At 45.4% G+C, this 16506-nt stretch overlaps 1 pseudogene across 1 annotated transcript in view; it reads left to right on the top strand.

The window, feature by feature from the left end:
- Positions 1-4575, top strand: part of LOC143556131 (heat shock 70 kDa protein 8 pseudogene) — an 83410-nt pseudogene extending 78835 nt beyond the window's left edge. The window contains exon 2 of the transcript XR_013139325.1: positions 2725-4575. The product of XR_013139325.1 is annotated as a heat shock 70 kDa protein 8 pseudogene (transcript). The remainder of the gene's footprint in view (positions 1-2724) is intronic.
- Positions 4576-16506: the final 11931 nt, after the last annotated feature.

The raw sequence follows: 16506 nt of genomic DNA, 5'->3' as shown, positions 1-16506 counted from the left end.
GCTACCATGAGAAAAATCATCAAAAAATACGAAAAGTTTGCCGAGGAACTCAACGGTACCATGAGAGAAACCAACAAACAACACGAAAAGAATGCCGCTAAGTTGAAATTGCGGGAAATGAGTAAAGAATAAGAATCCCTCAAAACGGTCGGGTTACATGATGCGTGTGTGCGCGGCTTGTAAAATTATGATAGATTGGATATTTAGCTTTTGCACAAGATCGTGTTTTAAATTTATAAAAGTGATTTCTACAAAGACTAAACACACACAAAATAGGCAAGTGTACCTATCGTATATGTAGAATAGTATTGGTAAGAACCAAGTATCGATCCGTGGACACAAATGTTTCAAATGATAAATCGTCGTTTTACTTTAATCGGAGGTTTTAATCATTTTGGGGTTAATTTTCTTCAAACTTCTTATAAAATATAAATACTTATATATATAATATATTGGTGACCGAGACAAGAGATTCTAAACGAGTTGTTCAATTATGCAAATGTTACCATCTAAGATCAAGAATCCACTTCATTTTAGCATTGATAAATAATATTTGAACATGTGGTAAACTTGCCATAATAATATATGATAGATAGCTCCTTAAACCTTAAGTGAGCATCTTTGGCACTAAGGAGATAGCATGCGCATTTTAAAGACCATCCTTTCCTAATGTCATGTCATCTCATTGATGTCAATTTAAGTTGGCAAGTAGTTTCGTAAAGTAGAAAGATTAGGATTGACTTCGATTTCTCAAATACCAATTCTAACAACTTCGGGTGGTTGTAGTTTAGTCACACAACCTCCCCTTGGTTGATTTATGTAGGTTATAATTACACATTCCATTAACATATGATTTCTTTAACTAATTTGATATCCTAAGCAAAGCCATTTTCGGATTACCAAGGTTTAGAAAAATACATCATAACTTATATCTTATCATTTCTAAGTACAATATAAGGATCCATGTTTTGATAATGTATCAAAGTATTTCTATCTTTCAAGAACATGAATCGATCATGAACGATTGCCAATGGAATTGACAACCGCCAACTTTGAATTAGTGATTTAAGGTGGTGAAACATTTCTCATCAAAAGATAATTGTAATAAAACCATATGCTTTACTAGACTACACCACATGTTTTATATAATTATCAAGTAAAACAAAGATTCTCATAGATTTTAGATGGTAAAAGGAGTTTAGCTCATAATGAGCATAATAATAAACATTAAGATGAATGATGATAACAAATACATGATTAAACTTGGAATGATCTAACCAAATGTAGATGAATCTTCCTTCTTAATGATGGTGATGATGGTTGATGGTGGTGATCTCCAAGCCTTCAAACTCTTCACTAAACCTTCTATGTGAGTGTTAGTGTGTGTTTTTATAAGTGAAAACCGGATAGAACTCTTTTCAAGACACCCTCTTCAAATGGCACAAGAGCCACTATTTATAGGCAATCTAGAGTGTGAAGCACGGCCCCGTGCTTGATGAGCACGCCCCCGTGCATTTTTAAGATATGTGCCAGATTTGTTTTGTATTTTCTGTGACGTGGCCACGGCCCCGTGCTTGATGAGCACGGCCCCGTGCTTTTTAGTGACATGTGCTAATTCTTTTTGTCGTTTCTAGAAGGTAAGCACGGCCCCGTGCTTCCTGAGGCACGCCCTCGTGCTTTTTACTGACATATGCTAATTCTTGTTGTCGTTTCTGAAAGGTAAGCACGGCCCCGTGCTTCCAAAAGCACGGCCCCGTGTTTCCTGAAAGCACAGCCCCATGTTTCCTGAAAGCACAGCCTCATGTTTTGTTGTTTTCTTGGTTTTTCTTTGGCTTTTCATTCGTTTCTTCGTTTGAGGCTTGGATTTACCTGAAAATACATTTTAACATGATAAGTAGTTATTTTAACTATATTATACAATAGAAGTTGCAGTTTTTAGAGATTATTTGATGCTAAAAAGATGTATATTTTTATATACATCATTACACGAATAGGCCGCATTATTGGAACGACGACGTATTGAAAAAATTCACGAATATTATGGATATTATGTTTTTTTAGTTATATATATATATTTTTAGTTATTTATTTTTTTAGTTATGTATAATTTTTTAGTTATGTATTTTTTTATTTAATTATATGTTTAGTTTAATTATAAAAAAAATAAAAAAAATATTGTGGGCCCAGTTTGTAGCCCTACATCATTACACCCCAAAAACAAATTCTCACCCCTTGCTGACTGGGCGTCACGTGTCGCAATTCGCCCTAATTTGTAGCCCCTCCACTACGCATAGCCTAATAGGTTGATATGATTTTCTTTGATTTGATCATTATTTTCTTACATGGTAAACTATTTAACCGGTTGAACCTCCTGTTATAACCCGGTTCAACTGACTGTACGTGTCATTTAGCTCAATCTAAAGCAAGTAAAATACCGATTTTTAGAACATTTTAGTCATTCAGAACTCAAACAAAAACTATCTACTTAAGGCATAACGTTTGTATGTATATAATTTGTTTAATTGTGAGTTTTACAACAGTTTAAAATATTTGACAAATAAGTTTGTCTAGAAGTTAGAAGTAGAAAGAAACCCCAAGTGCCTTCCATCAACTTCTCAAATCTTCTACTTCATCCCCTCTATATGTGTGCCCCCACGTCACTCATATTTCGCTCACTGCATCACACAATTCACTCTTTCATTTTCTTAATAATCCATAAATTAGTTTATTAATAATCGGTTGGCAGGCAGAATGAGCGAAGAAGTAGGATACACTGTCGCATCCGACAGCGAGGAAACAACATTCCCTGAAATCGCAATCGGCATCGACATCGGTACTAGCCAATGCAGTCTAGCCGTCTGGAACACGAGTAACCAAAAGCTGATGAAATCATACGTCACGTTCAGACACGAACACCCTTCACCAGTATCCGGAGTCACCAACCAATTGTCTCACGACTACGAAATGCTTTCCGGTGCCTCCATCTTCAACATGAAACGCCTCATCGGACGCCTCGACACCGACCCCGTCGTTGTTCAAGCCAGCAAAACGCTTCCATTTCTTATTCAAACCTTGGGTGTTGGCGTCAACCCGTTTATTGCAGCTTTGGTTAACAACATGTGGAGGTCGACACCAGAAGAAGTGCTTGCGATATACCTTGCGGAACTCAAATCCCTAGCGGAAGCTCGACTCAAGTGCCCCGTGCGAGACGCCGTGTTAACCGTACCGGCTGCGTTTAGCCGGTTTCAGTTAACATGCATTGCGCGTTCCTGCGCGATGGCGGGGCTTCGTGTCTTGAGACTGATGCCTGAGCCAGCAGCTGTTGCTTTGCTGTATGCACATACAGCAAAGCAACAGCTGCTGGCTAAAAATATGACGGATAGTGGGAGTGAGAAAATCGGGCTTATATTCAACATGGGTGCTGGGTATTGTGATGCGGCGGTAATCGCCACGGCTGGGGGTGTTTCCCAAATGAAGGCGTTGGTAGGGGGTTGCGTTGGAGGGGAGGATTTGGTTCAAAACATGATGCGGTATCTTGTACCGGATATGGATTGTATCTTTTCGAACCGCGGATTGGAAGAGATCGAATCCATGGGTGTCCTTCGCGTGGCAACGCAGGAAGCGATACACAAGTTATCGTTTCAGCAGATTGTGAAAATCGATGTTGAAATTGGAAACGGGACGAGAATATGCAGGGTCATTGAGGTGGGGGAGTTTGAGGAGATCAACAAAGGCGTTTTCGAAAAGTGTGGTTCGTTGATAGCACAGTGCCTGCGTGAGTCCAAGGTTGAGAAACCGGAGTACATCGATGACGTGATTCTTGTTGGTGGGTGTTCGAATATCCCGAAACTGAAGAATATGGTGTTGGGTATTTGTAAAAAGAGTGAAAGCTACATGGATATTAATATTAACCCGATGGAAGCTGTTGTTCGTGGGGCGGCGTTAGAAGGTGCGTTGGCTTCGGGTGTCAACGATCCTTTTGGAAGTTTAGACCTTTTAACCATTCAAATAAACGCGCATAGCATTGGGATTCGAGCTGACGGGAACAGTTTTGTACCGATTATAGATCGCAATACTACTTTGCCTGCGAGGCGAGAGATGCTATTTACAACTGCGCATGATAACCAAACTGAGGCTTTGATTCTGGTGTATGAACAAGGAGATGTTGAGAAGCAGTTGCTGTTGGGGTATTTTAAGGTTGTGGGGATACCTGCGGCCCCGCGAGGGGTACCCGAGATTAATGTGTGCATGGATATTGATGCCTCAAATATGCTGAGAGTTATGGCTTGTGTTGTGATGCCGGGATCTGGGTCGCGGAATCCGGTGGTTCCGTTGATGGAAGTAAGACTGCCAATGGCTGATGATGGGCATGGATTGTGTGCCGATGCTTTAAATAGGTTGTTGGAGTCTAATATGGACTTGGTCACTTTTCACAACAAGCTTAACACTTGAAGATGTGTTCTTTTTGTTTGTGTTCTTTGTATTCATGGTTGTAATAAAGTGTGGTCAGATAGTCTTGGTCTAGTAGTCAGGGCCTTGTGTATTTTGTGATGGTTTCTGTTTTCTATAGTATTAAAGTACTACCAATGCAATTGACTGTACACATGTTTTCAATTACCTAGTAACGCTATGCGTAGTGGAGGGGCTACAATTGGGGGTGAATTGCGTCTTGTGGCGCCCAGTCAGCAAGGAGCAAGAATTTGTTTTTTGGGTGTAATGGTGTAGGGGCTACAACTAGTAATATAATAATATATAACATATATATGTATATATGTATGTATATAACACACATCCGTACATGCCGGCCTCACCACCCTGAACATCGCCCCTTCTTCCAGGCGAGGAGAAGACCTCGCACCCGCCCCTTTTCGCCCAAAAATCGCCCAGGGGAGGTGTTCGCGTCCCTTTACGCCCAAAATCGCCCAAATTGTAGCCCCATTACATATGGCCTAAGTCAATTACTTTAGTATGTCATGAGTGCATGTATTGGTGGTGGTCATCATTATATATTACATGTATGTAAATTTAGATCTACTTAAAACTAGTTAAAATACTAGAAATAAATGGTGCAAATGGGTTGGCATAACTTGCTCACCATTGTTTGCCACAACTTGCTCTCTGTCAGCGGCACCACTATCGCCGCTCCACCACCTACTGGTTATTGTGGCCGGCACCACTGTTCGCCACAACCAGTATCGCTGCTCCACAACCTAGGGGGTATCATGTCACCACTGCCACCACTAACTCGTTACCTTTATCAAAGATCTCATAAACGTGCTCACTAGGCTTTTGATTATGTAGAGTTTCACAAGTTGTTAGAAGTTCACTTACCAGAGATTGTAAGCCTTTCATTTCTGAACCCATAAAGCACATATTTCTCTAGGTAACGCAAATGACGAAACTCGAATACTAATGGGATATCCTAATATACCTAATCCTCATGACGAAGTTTTTATTTCAATGGGGTACCTGCTGGCCCTTCGGACCACACAAGACAGCGCAGGCACATTTTTGGGTGATTCCAAATTCAAGTCGATGCAGTCACACCACTAAAGCTAGTTCATAGGGTGATTCAAAATTCAAGCCGACATACAGACTCACGACTTACAAGTTATATTGAATTTGGTCCTTACTCTTGAGATTGCCATTCATAATCTAACTCACAAACATGAGATAAAAGCAAACGCAACTTTATTCTAATTATTCTCTGCCTTTTTTTATTCATTCAATAATCCTTTGAATAGGACTTACACGGTGTTGAAATCGAAAAGGAAAACAAATAGCATGATCCCATGATCTCCACTTCCAAAGCAAATAACATAATTAACTAAATAAAACACGCAAGACATGAAATAAAAACATAAAACTGAATCTGATGTGGAGGTTTAATAGCAGGCTACATTATCTTTTGTTCTTGTTGTATTTGAAAATTTTCGTGTTGTATTGTACTATAGATTAGACTTCTCGAATTGGCTTATCATATCAGTTCAATAATTTGCTTGCTTTTATGAAGAAACACTAAGTGACCCCGGCAGATTATGGATAATCTTAGGGTTAAGTAGATGTTTCCCACGAGGGTTAGGTCCGGCAAAGATGGTTATTCTTCTCGACCTGCAAAACAGACACCGTAAGCTCGTCACTGAGAAGGGGGAAGTTCCTCCTTGTGACCACCCTCCGGCGTAAGAATCAGACTAGATTGCTCTGAATATAAGTGTATATTGAGAGAAATAGCTAGAGAGAAGATGATGATACCGTTCCAAGGTGTTGGAGTATTTATAGCCGAAGGTAGGTTTCCAAGCAGGTACGGCCAGCTGTATATAATATTCCTTTTCCACCAACCATGGGCTATGTTCGTGCCACGATGGGAGTTGGTGGGTAGGCAGCGGCTGATAGTGACATTTTGTACTGGAGCGTGCTCCTCCTCGTAATATTTTCGGTGAGCTGTCACCCTGTGATTGGTTCATGGGTCGCTTTTGTCAGATCTTGTTTATTTGTCCATACCTTGGTAGGTATAGTACAAAAGATCTTCTAGAAGCGTACGGACTGGCTCTTTTGGGCGGGAATATTCCCGCCCTGCTCATTCCTTCTTCAGGTGACATTACTGAAGTATTAAGAGTTAATGCCTTATGCGTGTAGCCTTACTGTTAGTGCGGGTGGCCTTCCTTCTAGGCTTGTACCCACAACTGCGGAAACAGGCAGGGTACTGTACCAAGGGAGGCTTTCCTGCGGGAACAGCTGGCTTACTGCGTGTAAGGTCTTCATCTCTCTAAGCATGGTGGGTCCTGCGGATCCAGTTGGTCTTTGCGCAGACGTACCTCTTCAAGGTGAGTCTTGCGGGTCCAACTGGGCTTTGCGGGGACCCACCTCTTCAAGTCCCCCCAGTCCATTGTTCTTCTCATGAATTGTTAATAAGTGAGGTGAACTTTTGGACTTTAAGCAACGGGTTTTAAAGGGGTTTTCGTTTTTTTAAGGTTCTCCGTGGGGATTCTTCCCGCAGTTTTCCTAATGTCACTTGCAGAAAATTCCCGACTTTTTCTGCCTGATCTTTGGGTATGATGCGGGTAGGTGCGTAACCTCTCCGCAAGTCGGGAGCGTTGAGTTTCACTTGTGTAGATTCTCCACGGGGTATTGGTAGTTTTAGACATAGTGATCAGTTATGTTAAACAACCAATTCCACCTTGAAGCTTCAAACAATCTAGTTCTCAACGTTCCCGCCACGCGGGGGTGTTATTTCCCTTTCCGCAAGCATGACCCATAAGATCCATCTTGGGTTCAATTCCCTGCAAGTGTTGAGTATGTGAAGGGTTTCACCTTGACACTGTACCCGCACTTGTCTTATGGTTTCTTGTTTTTCAAGGTATCTTCTTGGCTTCAATTCCCTGCAAGTGCTAAGTATGTGAAGGGTTCGCCTTGACACTGTACCCGCACTTGTCTTACGGTTTCTTGCTTTCCAAGGTAGGGGATATACCCTCTTATTTTTGAATCTTTTTGAATCTTTCTGAAATTCGAAGAGTTGGTGAAAGGATAAGGACAATCCAAACGGCTGAAAGGACGTTGGCGACTTCTGACGGTTTCAGGACGTGCAGGAAGTTATGACGACGTGACAGCGTGTGGTCAATCAGGACGCTTTTTCAGGCGCGTGGGCGCGAGTTTCATGTCACGCGCCATTCCGACACCTGTTGCCAGCTTGCTTTATCCACACGTGTCGCCGTTTCATTGCCCCTGCGCTCTCTCTCTCCTCTGCATTAAATTCATCGCATTCATTGCGATGAGTATATAAGGGGGGAGCGGGTGCATCTCATCCGATACCTTCACTTCACTCTTCTTTTCCTCTTAAGCGATTTCTGGCGAATACTCATCTTTTCTGGCAAGCATTCTTCTGAAACCGCTTTCTTTAACTTTTTAAAAAATGTCTTCTTCTACTCATGATCCCGAGGTTAACGTCGAGGAGTCTGACGTTTACCTCGAGAACCCGACGTCCACGTCCGATAAGCACGATAAGAGTACTGCTGGCGAGTGCCAGTGTACTCTTTCTGTCGATGTGTACCATTACATCGTCAAGAAGTTCATCTTGGAGCCGTATGAGCCAGAGTTTCCGGAGCCCAACCAGACGATGTACGATGCCCATAAGGGCAAGATAGGGGTTTACGCCTCGTTCTTCATGTATGGGAATCTAAGATTCCCATTAACGAAGTTTGTATACCGTGTTTTGGAGAAACACGGTGTGCATTTGACGGAGGTGCACCCAATGGCGATTGCTAAAGTTCGCCATTTCGAATGGGTGTGCCGTATTTTGGACATCGAGCCCCGCGTCGACCGTCTGATGACCTTCTACACCTGGAGGTGCATCCAGGGTTGGTATACCCTTGTTACTCGGATCAAGGGGTTGAAGATCTGCGCTACCGAGCGTAGTCTTCGTTCTTGGAAGCTGGAGTTTTTCTACATCTCCGCTCGCGTCGTCCCCATCGCGATGACGTTCAAGAATGGGAGGGCGCTCCCCAACCTTCACGCCTCCAATTACCAGGAGGCGGAATGGTTCGCCAAGATCTCCCAGATCCAGACTCCGGTTTATCGCTTCGCGGAGTCTGGGATGGTGATGCTTGGGATGAGTCGCGTGTGGAAGGATGCCGGGTCTGGGACGCCGCAAATACCCATCGTCCTTGAATACGGTTTGAACTATATCACTTATGGTATGCTCTCTCTTTTGTGTTGGTTTAGGATTTTCTTTTAACATTGTTCTTTTTTTTTCAGAGGGGAACGACTTACAATCGCTCTTACATCCGCGGGAGACTGGTGGTCCCGCACGATTGGGTACTCGTGATCTCGATGAGAACGAGTTGCCCATTTTGGAGCAGACGGCGGATAGATTCGTAGAGGTCTACCCGCCGGGCCACGAAATCTTAAGCGCCACTCGGCCAGGTAAGGAGTTCTTTAATCCTCGTCCTCTCCATGCTCAAACTTCTGCTGGAATTCCTCTGATTTTGTCATCTTCTGATGAGGGATCCGCAGATGGGCCTTTCTTTGTGAGGAAGAAGAAGGCTGCTGGCATGAAGGGCAAGGCGAAGGTTGCTTCCGTCGTCGACCTGGGGAATCAGTCTGATTCCGAGACTGAAAGTGAGGAGGCGACGGGGAACTTTGGTGGTGGTGACAAGACCATTGTTTCAGAGGTTGAGACGACTGTCACTTCCGAGCCACCAAGCGTTGCTAAGGTGACTGGCGTGAAGAGGCCAGTCCCATCGGGTCCGTCTCCGCCTGTCAGGACTATCAAGATTAAAAAAACCCGTAAGTATATTTTGTGTACCTTTTCCGCATTTCCTTCCGCCTTTGTTTTTAATATCTTTTGCTTTTCTTCATGCAGGAGTGGACTTATTCGCTTTCGAGAGCGGTGCGGGAGGAAGCGGTTCAGGACCCACGACGATAGGTTTGGTCAACCTATCCGAGGCGATGACCCAGGCGGCTGCGCCTGCTTCTGGTGCTGGTTCAGTTGCTCATACTGTTAAAGCAACCGTTCCAGTTATGACGTCATCTCCGCCGGCCGTCAGTGCCATCTTTACTACATCCTTCACCGGACCGGCGGTGACATTTTCCGCGAGCTCATCTGCGGCTGCTACCACGGTTATGAGTTCATCTCCGATGGTGTCTACCTCAATGGCTTCTGCATTGTCGCATTCGGCGTCAGCGACTACCTCTGTTGGGGCCGTCCATCAGGTATGTTTAGATTTGGAACCTCTAGACTTACCTCTGTTGATGAGGGAGTCCAACCTTTGCCTCATTCCCATCTCCTTGACCTCTTGGATGTATATCCTTTAGGTTCAGGTGATGGGTTTAGCGACTATCGACCTGTTATCGACCCTACAGGTGCGTGGGGTTACTTTGGCCTATTACCCATTCTTATCCGCCGGGGAACAACTCTAAGGACGGCTGCGGACTGCGTCGACTGGGCGCGCCATGCCGCTCCAAGCGGTGCATTGGGGGAGGCAATGGCTAGCTACCAGGAGGGTAGGTTGTCCAATGAGTTTCGAATCCTTCTCGCCCGGATGCAGTCGCGTGTCGAGTTACTTTGTCGTGAAAACGACAAGTTAAAGACTGCGCGTAGCCTGGAAATGGCTCAGGCGCGATCGCTGCGGGAGGAAAACAAGAGGCTTGCCGCCATCGCTGCGGAGAAAGAGAAGGCCTTCAAGGACCTTGAGGCCGAGATCCAAGCCAGGCATGAGGCCCGTTCCAAGGCTACTCAAGCTGTTAACGAACAGCTTAGGTTAGCCAAGGAAACTGCGCATAATGCGACCGAAAGGGCCACCAAAGCTGAAGCCGTTGCTGAGCCTCTTCGCGCTGAGAATGAAGAGCTTAAAGCCAAACTGGAAAAGCTTCAGCAGGCGCATGAGGCTTTGGCTTTAGAAGATGCCAAGAAGCTACAAGAGCTCTTGGATCAGAGGGGTATGCTTGATCGCACTGAGCGCAAGCTTAAAGGCGTTGAAGAGGCTGCTGCCAAGGACGTGTTGCTTGCCAACCTCAATAAGAATGAAGCCGAACGGGGCCGCGATCAAGCTCAAGCTACCCCTCAAGAAGCTCTTTCCAATAAGGATTGGCTTCTACGAGAAGTGTTGCCGCAGGTACGCATAGCTTCATAATTTCTTTGCTTTGCGCCTTTCTTTATACTTAGAAAAGTTTTTTATATATATTTTCTATTGTAGGTTGTGCATCGGATTTTCGCGAACACATCTTATGACGATGCCATGAGCGCAGCCCTCAACGCTTCTCATGAGGATGGGGAGAAGGCTGGTTTCTTGCTTGGTCTAGGGTTTGCAGAGAAAGGCATCCCGCCTTCAAAATTTCCTTTACACGATGTTAACACTGAAGCTGCCTATGACCAAGCTGTGAACCAGTATGCTGCCTTCTCGCATCCGGTTGTGGAGAAGGTTAACGAAGTTGCTGCTGTTGATGATGGGCTAGCTGTTCTCAAAGCTTTCCTCGAACCGCCGCAGCCGACTGATGGTGCCGGTTCAAGTGGGTTTGGAAGAAGTGGTCCCGAAGCTTGAATCTTGAGATTCCTTCCAACCGTTAGGATAGATTTGTATTTTTTGTAGGCGGGTAGATACCCGGCCATTTTGTAATGTTTGAACAGCTTTTAATGTAAATATAAATATTTTGTTAACGCCTTGCCTTGTAAACATTATATGATTTGTTCATGCATATTTTAGTTTAACTTAGCAATTTTCTAAGTGTTTTGAATAAGTTAACCTTTCGGCGCGTGTCAGATAATAGGTTAATGTTCTGTTTCCTCTATCATGATTGTGCGGGTAGGACCGTCACTTTCACTTAGTAGGATGACCAAACTTTATCTATATCTGACCTGCGTGAAGGTTTTCCTCATCTTCCCCTTAGAAATATTTACTGTTTTTGTGTTTATGCGGGTTGTGCCGCTTTCCACACGCAACGACTTACTTCCCCCCTCACTTATTTATGCGGTGAATACCGGCATATCAGTGTGGTCAGTTCATAAGTATAAAGGTAAGGCTATCAACACAATGTGATAAGGAGAATCATTTCCAATAGAAGTGGCTCTAGGCCTTTTCTTTACAAGTTTGGAATTGATCAACATGTAACATTTGCGTAATTGAGCTCCATTCCATGTTCTTAGGATGGGGGTGCCATCGAGCCTTTCGAGCCGGTATGCGCCCTTTCCCAAAACTTCTTTAATAATGTATGGCCCTTCCCAGACCGGGGCCAGTTTTCCTGGGCGCTCTTGGTTCGAAGCCTCGTTGTTACGCAGTATGTAGTCTCCGACATTGTAGTTGCAGAGTTTCACCCGCGTGTTTTAGTACTTTTGCATTTGTCGCTTGTAGTTCTCTTCACGCGCTGCGGCTAAGTCTCTGCGCTCTTCAGTTAGCATAAGGTCTAACTGTCTTTCCGCATCATTGTCTTCTGGTTGAGTTATGACCCTTGGTGAGGGTAGACCGATTTCGACTGGGACCATGGCTTCAGTGCCATAGGTGAGGCTGAACGGGGTTTCGCCCGTGCTCGCCTTTTTTAGCGTTCTGTTTGCCCAAAGAACATGTGGAACTTTGTCCACCCAGCCGGATCTATGCTCCAAGAGTCTTTTCTTTATGCCGTCGACGATGCTCTTGTTTGCTCTTTCAACCTCACCGTTACCCTACGGGTGTGCCACTGAGGTAAAGGTGTGGGTTATTTGAAGCTCTTTCAGCCACTTTTGTAGCTTCTGGTCAGCAAAGTTGGTGCCGTTATCGCTCACCAAATTCTGTGGAAGTCCAAAACGACAAATAATAAATTCCCAAATAAATTTTTTGATATGTTTTGCGGTTGTTTGGGCTAGGGGTTTTGCTTCTATCCACTTGGTGAAGTAGTCGATGGCTACCACTAGGAACTGAACGTTCCCTGCTGCTGTGGGAAATGGGCCTGTCACATCGATGGCCCACTTCTGAAATGGCCATGAAGAAGTGACTGGAACAAGTTCGTTCTTCGGGCGATGCGTGTTGGGTGCGTAAAGCTGGCAGGATCATCATTTTTTGATGTAGGCCAGCGCATCCGTGTGCATCCCCGGCCTAAAGTATCCCACGTTGTTTAGCTTAGCTACAACTGCGCGTGGACCTGCGTGTACTCCACAGATGCCTTCGTGTATTTCCCTTAGGAGGTAGTCGACATCTTGGTCGTCAACGCATCTGAGGGGTGAGCCAAGAAAGTTACGCCTATAAAGTATGTCATCAACAAGTTGATAGTTCAGTGATTTACAGCGTATCTTTCTTGCATGTGTTTTCGACTCTGGTAGTATACCCGCTGCAAGGTAATTTATGATTGGTGTCATCCATGTTTTCGTGCCGGTTTGGATGACACAAATTTCCTTGTGCGGGACTGATGGTGCTCCAAGAAGTTCAACGCGGATGTCCTTTCCCAAGTGGGTGAAGGCTAACGATGCAAGCTTGCTTAACGCATCCGCAGATTTGTTTTCGCTTCGCTTGTTGTGCACAACTTTGCAATCGTTAAAATCGCGCATAAGGATTTTAGCTTGTGCAAGGTACAGGGCCATTATGTCATTCACGGCCGTGTACGTCACATTTATCTGGTTGGCTACTAGCATGGAGTCCACGTGGGCTTCCAAGTTTTTCACCCCCATCTTACGCGCAATTCTTAATCCGGCCAAGAATGCTTCGTACTCCGCTTCATTTTTCGTACTTGGGAAATCAAGCCGAATAGCGTAAGTGTATTCTTGGCCTGCTGGGTTAGTTAGTTTCAACTCTGCGCCTGAACCTTCGTTGTTGGCTGCTCCATCAGTATAGAGTCGCCAGACATCGTTAGTGTCTTATGCTGGAGAGGGTTGAGCCTCTTCCTGGCACTCTTTTTCCCGCGATGCGGGGACTTCCGCAATAAAGTCGGCCAAGACCTGGCCTTTTATGGCTGGTCTTGGCTTGTACTTTATCGCGTATTCCCCCAACTCAATTGCCCATTTGGCTAGGCGTCCCGACAACTCGGGTTTGCCTAGAACGTTAGCAAGTTTGAAGTTGGTGAGAATGGTGATTGGGTGACCTTGGAAATATCGTCTTAGCCTGCGTGAAGCCTGTACAAGTGCTAAGACTAATTTTTCCATGGTAGAGAACCGGGTTTCCACTACCGTTAAGACGCGGCTTACATAGTAAATGGGCATCTGGATGCCTTTTCGTTCTACTAGTAAGACTGCCCCGGTTGCTCTGTCTGTGGCGGAGAGGTAGAGAATTAATTCCTCCCCCACTTCTGGTGCTGTGAGCGTTGGGAGTTCGATCAAACGTGACCGAATCTCTTGAAAAGCTGCTTCCGCTTCTGGTGTCCAGCGGAAGTGCGTTTTCTTCAAACAATTTCTCAATGTCGACACGAATGGGAACGACCTATCCGCATGGTTTGCCAAAAAGCGGTTAAGTGCGACTAGTCGTCCATTCAATGTCTGGGCCTGTTTGATGGTAGTAGCTGATTCCATTTTCATAATGGCTTCGACCTTTTCAGGGTTCGCTCTGAAGCCATCTTTGGTAACGATGACTCTTAAGAACTTCCCTTCTTACATCCCAAAAGAACACTTGCTCGGGTTGAGCTTCATGTTTATCTTTCTGAGCGTGTTGAAAGTTTCTTCGATGTCTTTCAACATCGCTTCTGGCTCGAGACTTTTGATAACCAAGTCATCCATGTAAACTTCCAAGTTCCTTCCAATTTGGGCATGGAACTCTTTGTCCATCAGGCGTTGGTACGTGGACCCAGCATTCTTAAGTCCGAATGGCATCATTTGGTAACAAAATGTGCCATCGGGCGTCCGAAATGCGGTTTTGTCCTGATCGTCAACGGCCATGTGGATTTGATGGTATCCCTTATACGCATCAAGGAAGCATTTAAGGCGAAACGGTGCTAACGAATCTACCTTAAGGTCAATTTCGGGTAACGGGTAACAATCCTTGGGGCATGCTTTGTTTAGGACTTTAAAATCTATGCACATGCGCCATTGTTTGTAGGATTTCGGTACCATGACGGGATTTGCAACCCATGTTTGATATTTACTAACGCGTATGATGCCTGCGTCAAGGAGTTCCTTGACTTGGGTTCTACACGCGTTAGCCTGTTCCGCACCCATTACGCGATGATTTTGTATGACCGGCGTGAAAGCCGGGTCACACTTGAGCTTATGCTCCGCCTTGCTTCAGGGTACACCAGTCATGTCAGCTGGTGTCCACGCGAAGATGTCAGCATTTTTTTGCAATAAGCGTTTGAGTAAGGTGCGCGTGGGATTAGTGATCGTTGGGCCAATGGTAACGGCCTGGTCGGGGTACTTGCCATTGAATGCCCATTCTTCCGGCTCGGTAATGGTTGGTTTAGCTATCTTTGGTTTGGGTTTAGATGAGACAGATGCGATGTATACCTGGGGAATACCCGTGATCATCGCGACACCCTTAGCTGTTGGCCATCCCATCATGTCATGGACCGAAGACACCACGACATTAAATCTTGCCATCCCATCTCTCCCGAAGAGAATGTCGTATGTGTGGTGTGGCTTCCTCATTACGACGAAGTCCACGTCTTCTGTGCGGGAGTACTTCCCGTCCGTGAGAGTGACGGGGAAAGATAGGATACCCAAGGGGGTGTTTGTGTTGCCATCGAACCCTTCCATCGAGGCGTAAACCGTTTATAGGCGTTCTTTGTCTTCGTCGTCTAGCTTGTCGAAGAACTGCCTATACATGACCGTTGACGAGGCGCCATTGTCAGCAAGAGTGCGGGAGGTGATGTAGTGCCCCAGCTGGCTTTTGATGACTATGGGGCCTTCTTTGTTGGGCCTCCTGGCATACGCGGGAAACGCACTTCAGCTTCCTTCCACGCACTTGGCTCTGTTGTTCGTCGTTTTCTTCCTCCGACGTTGCCATGAACCATGTGAATGCTGATGTCGACGGGCTTTCGTCCATTGCCCTTGTACCGATTGTCATTCCTCCCTCCGTTCTTGATTGACGCCACGAGGTGTGTGAGTTTCCCATATTTGACGAATGCTTCGACGAAATCCTTCAAAGATGTGCATTCCTCCGTGGTGTGGCCTTTGGTCTCGTGGAAGTCACAGGATTTGCTCTGATCAGCGTTATGACGCTGTCGGATTATTGGAGCCTTTGGCCATGGGAGCTTCTCGGTGGCAAATATCTCGGTGACGCTTTTGGTGAGTGGCGTCCATCTGTGATTCCGGTTCGACGAGTGCGTGTTGTCCCTTCCGCCTAAGAGAGGGCGAGAGCTGGATGAGGTGTCAAAGTTTATCCTTGACTGCCAAATACCAAGCTTCCTCTTCTTATTTTTTCGGGCGGTACGGACGTTATTTTCTCTTGTTTTCTGCGTGTAGAGGTTTGTGCTTTGGGGAAGATTTCTACCCAGTTGCTTCTCCGTCTCGGCGAAGCGTTTAGCTGCCGTCATGATGGCATCCCACGTGGATGGCATGCCATATTTACCCGTCAACGTGCGGATGAGCTCTGGGTACTCAGCGCCCTGGATGAAAGCGGCGCGAACAAGATCTTCGCTAATGGTGCCCAGACTTAGCTTCTTTGAGTTGAAGCGAGTGATGAAGTCTAGCAAAGATTCGTCTTCCTCTCGGACGCAGTTGAGGATCGTCCACTGCTGTTCAGTATATTTTCTTTGTTGACTGAATTGCTGGCTGAACTTGTGCTAGAAGTCTGCCCAATCATAGATGTGGTGGACCGGTAGACGATCAAACCACGCTCTGGCTGCCCCGACGAGCGTCATCTGGAACATGTAGCACCATGTGGGTTCCGTCCAATTGCTGACGGTTGCCCCCGCTATAAATCTGTTCAAGTGATCGTCCGGGTCAGATATGTCATCGTAAGTGCCTATGTTGGACATCTGTTTGGCACTCTTTGGAGCAATTGCTTCCGCAATGTCCCTTGCAAATTTGGACATTCCCGCATTTGCAACAGTCGGTCTGAAAGTTTTGGAGAAGTCACGTGGGTTTCCCCCCGTGCTCTTTGGCTTGAAAGTTTCTCCAAA

This window comes from Bidens hawaiensis, unplaced genomic scaffold (assembly GCF_021521415.1).
Source record: "Bidens hawaiensis isolate Kalapana, Puna unplaced genomic scaffold, B.hawaiensis_p1.1 tig00018482_1, whole genome shotgun sequence".
Taxonomy (NCBI): domain Eukaryota; kingdom Viridiplantae; phylum Streptophyta; class Magnoliopsida; order Asterales; family Asteraceae; genus Bidens; species Bidens hawaiensis.
This window is presented reverse-complemented; position numbering and strand designations above follow the sequence as displayed.